This window comes from Mus caroli, chromosome 6 (genome assembly GCF_900094665.2).
Source record: "Mus caroli chromosome 6, CAROLI_EIJ_v1.1, whole genome shotgun sequence".
In the NCBI taxonomy this organism is placed as follows: Eukaryota; Metazoa; Chordata; class Mammalia; order Rodentia; family Muridae; genus Mus; species Mus caroli.
Window position 1 is genome coordinate 17687370 of NC_034575.1, and position 8356 is coordinate 17695725.

Sequence of the window (8356 nt, forward strand, 5' to 3'; positions counted from 1 at the left end):
TCACCAACAACATGGTAGCCATCCCAGGCTTTCCCAGGCTCTCACTTTTATACTCTCTTAAGAGTCCCCAGAATTCCAAATGTAAACTATCTTCAGCTGGCAAAGATCATGCCCCTCCTACAGCCTGAGACAAATCATAGTTAGCAGCTGTGGACAATCTAGAGCAGCCCCATATTCCACACCTGGAATTAAAACCCAAAACATAATCCCATAACATAACTGGGTTAAAAATTAAATCTCAGTACACACCTGCTTAGCGTAGTCTGAAAGGAAGTATTTTCTTGGGTGTGTGGGAGGATAAGTAGGGGTAAGAGCTAGGTGGGTTGATGAGGAAGATGACTGGAAGGACTTTTTGGCAATTTTAATAATACATCTTCTTGTATCCTCAGAGTATTCTACTGGGGTACCTAGGGTGTTGAAGCGATACAGTCACAAACAGTGGGGTATTCTAACTCCTAGACATACTGCTTCAGGCTCATCATACATTTTTAGAGACTGCTGTGTAAATACTCTGGTTTTGTTAGTTTTGTTTTGAGACAGGGTTTCTCTATGTAGCCTTAGATCTCCTGGAATTCTCTCTATAGACCAAATGTGCCCCTGAACTCAAGAAATCCTGCCTCTGCTTCCTGAGTATGGGATTAAAGGTATGCCACTTCTGGCAATATACTCTCAGCTTGCAAGTATGTCAAAAATGTGAAAGGATGGGAGGTACCTACTTCACATCACCCCAATCATCTTTGCTTTGGTAAAGATTTTGATAATTCTAATATTTAAAGAGAGAAATCTAAGAATTCTTGATGATTTCTAAAAAGCCATACAATTTTAAAATGTTCTTTCCAATTATGAGGAAAACCAAAATTAGTTCGTCATCAAAATTATGATAAAGAGATGACTCTGCAATCTATTATAGTATCAGAAAACCTGGGTTTTCCCAGGTTGGTAGGCTATGATTACCACGACAGCTAGATGGTTATCTTTAATCAAGAAACAAACAAGAGCTGGAGAGAAGGCTCAGTGGTTAAGAGCACTGACTGCTCTTCGAGAGGTTCTCGGTTCAATTCTCAGCAACCACATGGTGGCTCACAACCCTCTGTAATGGGATCCAATGCACTCTTCTAGTGCACGTCTGAAGACAGCTGCAGCGTACTCATATAAATAAAAAAAAAAATAAATCTTAAAAGAAGAAACAAACCTCAAAATAACAAAAACCAAAACGCTAACCTCACTGGGGAATCCTTGAAAAACCTAAGTAATCTTCCTCACAGGTCAGAGAGGAATTGGTATATTTCTAACTACAGATAACTTCTTCTCCTTTCAAACATTGACCTGTAGCTTTCTTTTCCCTTTCTAGATTTATGTATTGCTAGGTTTAACATGAACTTTACTTCAACCTTAAACATGGATAGGGAAGAAAAGAAAATATGTCTAGGGTGGAGTCTGCAATAAGGAATGCAAAATTCCAAATCAGGGCTAAAAAACAGATTCAATGGTTTAAGGTAGGATGTGGTCCAAATAGGAAAACTCTGAGGAGATGGCCCAGAAACCAGATTTCAGGCTCCAGTACTAAAATTTTAGACCAGGAAACACTAGGAAGTCCAAGTAAAAAACTAGGGGCCAGAGATTATGGATTTCAACTCAGGAATAGAGCTAAATTGTCTGTTTTACCAATACCCTTTACCAAGCCAATTCTTCTGTTTTTCAATTTAGATAAATCCATCCAGGGTTGTGATTGCTCCTGAGATGGGGTTTTAAGAGACATCTGGAAACGGCAAGATTCCAATTTGGCACCAGATGGCTAGCCACACCCAGTCATTTTCTCTTGTTGCCTGTGACCACTACCTTACCCACAGCCACCATCTCTAGTCTTCCCTTCAGTTCCTGCCTCGCCTTTCTCCTCTGTGAATACTTCTCCACTTGCATTTTCATTTGAATTGTTTTTTTTAATTTCTTTTTGAAATTTTGAGACAGGGCCTTTCTTTGTAGGCCTGGCAGTCCTAGCAATGTGTCTTCCTCTGCCTCCTAAGGGCTGGGATTAAAGGTGTGTGTCACCATGCTCCCGTTACATTTTTAAACATATAGATTACTTTTCTACAAGACAGGAAAAAAAGTGAATTAAATCCAGGTTTGGGTTTTCATCAATGTATATTACTAAATATTTGTTAATTAAACGACAAAGGTCTGAAATCAATCCAAGAGCAGAAAGCAAAGCAAAACAAACAAACAAAACCCAAATGAACTTATTTCTCTTTTTTTCTCCAGCTACAACAAAGTCGCGGTTGCAAATCTGTACAGCTGGGATCTCTGCCAGAAGTAGGCAGGATTAGTCTGCAAAGATGCTGGTCACTGTGGCTCTGGTACTTAGGAACATGTGGGCTATGGTGGATTTAAGGAGAATGGCCTCATAGGCTCATATATTTGACAACTTGGTCCCTAGTTGCTAGAATTGCCAGGGTAGAATTATGGGGCATGGCCTTGTCGGAGGAGGCGTGGCCTTGTCGGAGGAGGCGTGTCTTTGGAGGACTTGGGGTTTGAAAGGCCTCCTGCTATCCCCAGTGTCTCTTTCTGCCTGGTGGTTGTAGATCAACTTGAGGGCTCTCATCCATCTCTACCGCAATGCCTGTGCTTTGCTTTCGTAGCCTTTGACGCCATAAGCCAAATGTCACGGTCATGGTGCTCTACCACAGTTACAGAACAGTAACTAAGATGGGTGGATCTTGGGGTTCTAGAGCCCTTGTCATTTCTTCATGATTGCAGTTATCAGACACTCACTTTGCTTTAATTCTTTCTCTTCATCCTTTATTGTTCTATCTTCGTAGTATTTTGAATCCTTACCATGAAAAGCTGTTGAAAGATGGTGGATTGACAAAGCACACTTGTCTCTCTCTCTCTCTCTCTCTCTCTCTCTCTCTCTCTCTCGACCGCATTGGAATGGTAATAAAGAACACAATGGCAAATAGAAAGGGCCCAAGTGGGTGAAATTTTCCAGTCAGTGTTCGTCAGTGGGAAAGCGTGGAACAGTAACTGAATTAAGGGGCAGAGGGAATCATTTAGGAGGTCAAAAGTGCTACTTTGTGCAGGAGGGCGACAGAAGCCCAGGGCAGTTTAAAGTGAGTGGGTTGAGCCCCTGGGGACCAGTACAAAATGCGTGCAAAATATATTCACCCTCAACTATTATCTGCGTGCCCTCCGCGGGAGGCCAGACTGTCAAGTGTTTTAATGGAGTTTTTTTCTGCTTTCAAATACTTCCACAGATTTCTTAAACTTCCTTTAGGGCCTGTTTCAGCATAACTACACTTGTCAGGAAATTTGTTTTATACTATTAGCTAGTTTAATTATTCCATCCTGTACACACTATTTTTCAAAGAAGCTGGGGCATAATTCTCTCCATAACATGCATGCTTATGCTTGAAGATAATTATAAAATGTTCTCTCAAGACGAATGACTTCTATGTCTTTCGGCACAGCCATTTATTTTCCAAACCCTTTATCACCCTTGTGTGTCCCCTCTGATCTGCTTCCAAATTTCCTGCATTTATCATGCCAAGCCATAGAGCAGAATACTGAAAATGCAGCACTCCTGAGAGATCCCTGCAACAAAGAGAAGGCAAGTGCTGAAGGTGTATTTTATTTTTATGTAGATTTTAAAGCACCTTTCCTTGCCCTGTTTTGTCACTTGAGGTACACACTGTATTGCATCATCTTCCTTCCAAACTTGGATTGTTGTGTGGGTCTGTCTATATTAAGCGGGGTTGAGACAGAGGTAGCCAAGTACCCATTTGCATCTGTTTAAAGTCCACCAGGTCCTGAAGATGTATCAGAAATTCATAGTTCTGTGTTTCCCTCGGAGCAGAAATAGTCTAGGAATGGGACAGATTATAGCGGCGTCTATAGTCCAGACTTTAGGAGACTTTGAAATGTTCTGTATTGGTGTGTTGCAGTATGCTGCTGTGCATGGGCACATGGACTGTGAAAATGTGGGCAGGGCAAGGAACTGGAGGCGAGCTCCACTCCCACCTTCTGGCCACACTGGAGAGCAAGCCAGCTCTACCACTGAACTGTGATTTTGGCCCTCTGTAATTTATTTCTGAAAGGCTATCTTAAAAATTTGCTAAAGGTTGTCTTCATCATGAAATCCTGTCTCAGCTGGCCCAGAACTTTGACTTCACGTTACCTATAAATAGTTGTATGTAGCTAGCCGCATGATCTTTGAACCATCCTTAGGTCAGACGCTTAAGCTGAAGAGTGCAGCAGAAGTCATGCTGTTTTGTTTCGTTCTCATTAACTGGTGATGACCCAAGGATGGAACCCAGGGCATTGTGCATGCTGAGCAAGCACTAGGAAGCTCGGTCTTCCGATCCACCTCCTCTCTTCTTTTAGTTTCAACTCTTGTATTTTTGAGACAAGATTGTGCTAAGTTGCTGTCTTAGGATTTTACTGCTGTGAACAGACACCATGATCAAGGCATTTCTTATAAGGACACCATTTAATTGGGGCTGGCTTACGGGTTCAGATATTCAGTCCATTATTGTCAAGGTGGGAGCATGGCAGCGTCCAGACAGGCATGGTGCAGACGGAGCTGCGAGTTCAACATCTTCATCTAAAGGCTGTTAGTAGAATACTGACTTCCAGGCAGCCAGGAGGAGGGTCTTAAAGCCCACCCCTACAGTGACACACCTACTTCAACAGGGCCACACCTTCTAATAGTGCCACTCCTTAGGCCGAGCATATACAAACCATCACAGTTGCTAAAGTTGGTCTTGAATTTGCAACCCTCTTGCTTCATTCTGTCCCAAGTGGCAGATTACAGGCCTGCACCAGTAGGGCCCATCACAAGGCACGCCAATAAGTTGTATTTTAGGGCAAATATGATGAGAAGCATCTTAATGGAATCCAAGTGTTGGCTCCCTGTAAACATTTTTTCAGTAATGTTGGTATTATGTGAGTAATCTTTGAGGTTTTCTTCAGAAATACATACTCAGCTTTTCACATAGTACAGTAAATTGGTTCTCAAGTACATGGAAATGAGCACAAAAATGAAAACACCAGGTGATGAGATGGTGAGCAAACATGGTTCGGTGAAGAAGAAAAGGCTCCACCTTAGCCTCAGACCAGTCTTGTTAAGCCATAAAACAGGACAGTTTTCACTAACGCATGACAACACATACTGGCATAAGGAGGTTATATCAAAGAATATATATATATAACAAAATTTATAAATATAAATTTATCTTGTTCATATCACCAAAACACAGATATACAGCAGACTTTAAGTTGAATCAAATATATAAACATATACACATATACATATATATGTACATATGTATATTTTTGTACATAGATACATAATATATACATACAAATATGTATGTATACATATGTACACACACATACATATATGTATGTGTGTGTATATATATATGTGTATATACATATATATTTATAACTGATTCAATTTAAAGTCTTCTGTGTATCTGTGTATTTGGGACATATTTTGCTTAGTTGAGTTTTTAAAGGAAAACTCTTTAAAGGTTTAAAAAAAAAACCAGGAACCGCCGGGCGTGGTGGCACACGCCTTTAATCCCAGCACTCAAGATTCAGAGGCAGGCGGATTTCTGAGTTCGAGGCCAGCCTGGTCTACAAAGTGAGTTCCAGGACAGCCAGGGCTATACAGAGAAACCCTGTCTCGAAAAACCAAACCAATCAACCAACCAACCAAACAAACAAACCCCAGGGAGCGTGAACAGATGGGCAAGGACAGAAGTCAAGAAGCACCCTTGCCTTCTCATGCATATACATTCTCCAGATAAGTCTATAAAGAGTCTTTTCCTTATGAGTCTTCCCTGCTTATGGGAAATATATAGATATAGATATTTCTTAAAAGCAATACAGTTTTATGGCTCTTTGTAAATATATAGCTGTTGACTTCATTATTGTTTTCTTGCTCTGACCTTTTCTTTCTTACATTTCTTATTTCTTTGATGTGACATTAAACTTACAACACCTGCTTCAAGCTAGTGACCTTGACTGCTTTTTTTTTCCCCCTGATAAAATAGAAGCTGTTCAAAAAGTGCTTCTCTTCAAACTGACTGAATTACTTGTGTTTATACCCGGTATATTCTGCTTTTTCTCCCTTTGCCATAAGTGATTTTTCTAGTATGGTTTCTGTTACTGTGGTAAAACACTGACCAAAGCAACTTGGATGTGGATCAGGTTCATTTGGCTTCCAGGTTACAGTCTATTGTGGGGGGAATACTCCAGGCAGGAGCCTTGCTGTTGGGTAGCCACTAGAGACAACTGCTCAGATATGGATATAAGCCAATAAAAAGTCCTTACTAGCCAGCTGGCGACTAAATGGGTGTTTAGGATCTCAGTGTATAACACTGAGCCTTTCTTGGGGTGAGCTTTCAAGCACAAAAGCCATATTCTGGGTTGGTATACTTCAGTTAATAAGAACAGTTAGCCAAAAGTGCAACCACAGAAGCCAAACAGCAAGGTCAGTACATTTAGGGACTTTCCCAGAACTATAGACTTTGATGTTTATGGTCTTTGTATTCATTTTTGGCTGGTGGTGCTGTCTATTGTTGTTTTATGGCCTGAATGGTACTTCTATCATGGAGTCAGTTGTGCTATGGTCTGGGGGCCTATGAAGATCTGGGACCCTGTTACAATGTAGAGGCAGGAAAGGAAACAGAGACCATGGAAGAATACTGCTAGCTCACTCTTGCTCATGCTCAGCCTTCTTCCTTAAACAACCCAAGGCAATCTACCTGGAATGCCACTGCCCACAGCAGCTGGGCCTTCCCATACCAATAACAAACCAAGAAAATACCTTAAAGCCATGCGACAGGCCAATCTGATGGAGGCAGTTCCTCTCTTGATGTTTCCTCTTCCCAGGTGATTCTAGTTGGTGTCATATTGATAGCTGAAGCTAACGATGGCAGTGCCTCCTTCACCTGTGCTCTACAAGTCCTCCCATGTTTACAAGAGTTCGTCTCTCCTTAGCTGTTGAAAGATTTCCTTCTCAATTTATCTTGTTCTCACTATCCATCTATTGTCCGTTTTCAGATGACTTTCTCCTATTATATACTTGCCTTAATGTCACTCATGTTCAGACCACAGCAATTACAGCAAACCTTAATTTCAATATCTTCAGTTCTAAACCAAAGCTTGCTTTACAATTCTCTGTCTGTCTCTGTCTCTTTTTCTCCCCCACCCCGCCCCCATGTGTGTGTGTGTGTGTGTGTGTGTGTGTGCATGTGCACATGCATGCATTTGTGTGTGTGTATGCGTATGTATGTGTATGTACGTGTATTTTTCTGGGTCAAATAAACTTTTTTTGTTTGAACTGAATTATTAATCTGCTTCAAGTCTACAGACTAAAGGTGGACCAATGTCACTGCCATGACCAGGCTTCATAGAGTAGTTATTTTTTTCTTGCTGGAAGACTTTCCCTTGACTTCTTGGATGAAGTATGTAGCTATGTTGGGAGGGCCTATGTGAGAGTAAAGAGAGAATGAATTCCAGGCAGCCGTTTGCTAGGAACCATGGCTCTCAGTCCACAGCCCTCAGAATCAGTTACTGCCTAGCCCTACCTGTGTGAGCTTGAGGACTGACTTTCTGCAAAGAAAACCTCTCATTAGAGCCCTGTGAGCTGATAAAGAAAAAGAAAAAGCCCTGGTTCATAACTGGAAAGATAGCACACAGGAACCCCTGGGTTCGCTGATGTTGAAAGTGCTCTAAGTTGCTAAGTCTGTGATAGTTACATATGTAATAATAGCCAAGAAATATCCTATTCATTTGTTACTTCTCTATAAAGTCCTCTCTTCTTTGGTGTTTTGTTTTGAAACAGGGTTTTTCTCTGTAGCTCTGGCTGTTCTGGGACTCACTATATAGACCAGCCTGGCCTCGAACTCACAGAAATTCATCTGCCTCTGACCCTCAAGTGCTGGAATTAAATGCTCTACCGTGCCTGTTCATCCCCAACTTTTGTAGCACCTATTAAAATTTTTTGGAGACTTTACATTTCTAATCCATCAGTTGTGTGTGTACGGGATCTCGTGTGCTCTGGGTTTTGTGTTGTGAGTACCTTTGCTAATCAAGTCTGAAAACTGACTGAGATCTCTCCTGGGAATGATTTCTCAGCTCACAAAGTTTCTTCCCATCATTCCATTACCTAAATAAAATAAAACAGTTAGAATTAGCAGATAACACACCGAGGCTAATGTTTCTCTATAGCCCTGATATGTGGATACAGTATCCTACCAGAGAATGCCTTCTATTTCTGCACCCCACCTTCTGTAAAGCCTTTTATTTTATTAGAATACTGTTTTGAATCTTCAGAAACTGTATCCCTGAA